The sequence below is a fragment of the Acanthaster planci genome, linkage group LG09 (genome assembly GCF_054643075.1).
Source record: "Acanthaster planci isolate LZ-2023a linkage group LG09, COTS_SCS, whole genome shotgun sequence".
NCBI lineage: Eukaryota > Metazoa > Echinodermata > Asteroidea > Valvatida > Acanthasteridae > Acanthaster > Acanthaster planci.
Window position 1 is genome coordinate 20,748,502 of NC_141785.1, and position 1,366 is coordinate 20,749,867.

Below are 1,366 nucleotides of genomic sequence, written 5' to 3' on the forward strand. Positions count from 1 at the left end.
CTGAACTTGAAAGATACACCGTGTTGCGTTCATATTCATTTTACCATCAATAATCAGAGAAGTAAGTGATTACGATAAAATTCTAAAACGCACGCAAAATGGCAAAGAGTGTGAGTCTAATTTACGTTTGGGCTCCGTGCACACGGACATGACTCCAAAAGGCTAGTCTGATCACCTGGTTGTCGCTCCAAAATTCTTTGGAGTTCGATCAACAAGTTAGAGACGGTGAGCAGTCTACGTGCGTCCCGTAATACATGTGTCTCGAAAAATACTTACCTTAAAAACCCTTCAAATACAAATAATTAGAAACAAGTGGAATTTATTTGTTAGAATTGTCACAGACAGAAGGCGCTAGTCACTGGACTCGGGGCAAAGTTATAGATGGCGCTCTGCCCAGCAACAAGGGGCAGGCGTTATGCACATAATAAGCTGCGTGTTAAGCAAGCGCGGCGCATAGGCTCCGCCATGTGCATAAGCCCCGTAGACTTGCTCAAGTCCCTGATCCGGCACTGGATGCTCACAGTTAATTGTGGTTTTCGCTGCTCTGGGCGAAATTCAGTCACGTGTAATCACACAGTCTCCCCGTCAATATTGGAGGAGTGTTGATGAATAAACCAGCCACGTTGATTGTTGTGTATAAGTTAGGCGTCTAGGCGAAGTTTATTTCGAATCATTGCTGTCCGGGTAAGTCACTGAGCTTTGGCCAACCAGATCATCGCACTTTCTTGGGGGACGGTATACTTCGATCCCAACGGACTCGTCCCTAGCCGCTCAGGGACTGTCCGGTACGTACCTTCTGACCGTCACTCCTCAAAGAAGAGGGTGCCTTCGCCCAAGGGGCCTGACGTCACAGTTATGGCTACAAGTTTTTATGCACTATGTCACCTTTAGTAAGGCTATCAAGTTTTAGGATTAATTTTATTTTGTTTTCATGCACACACTGGTTTTCCAGGGAAACACTAAATATTTTTACTACATTCATCATGCTGGTAAGAAGTCACTTTCAGATTTAATTTCATACAGGATGTTAGAGTGACGCCTTTTCAGGGTAACCGTTTACTCAGAGAATGATGAGAACCTGGCGTACATACCCACCGTATACTCACGACTGTCTTGCCTGCTGTCTGTAGTCTCAGTCACAGTCAGCCGATGGGGGAAGGGCGGGGACGAGCGAGGGAGAGGGGGAGAAATTCAAAGTGCAAAACAACTTTCCTAATTATGCGGGGTCAAAGGGTCGGGGGGAGGGGTTGAGCTGAGGCAGTCCAGGGCCAACAGGAAGGTTTCGCCAAAAAAGAAAGAATAAACAGCCAATTTAATAAAAATGCGCAAGCTCACGCATGAATGAATGACGGACCATGAAGAGAAG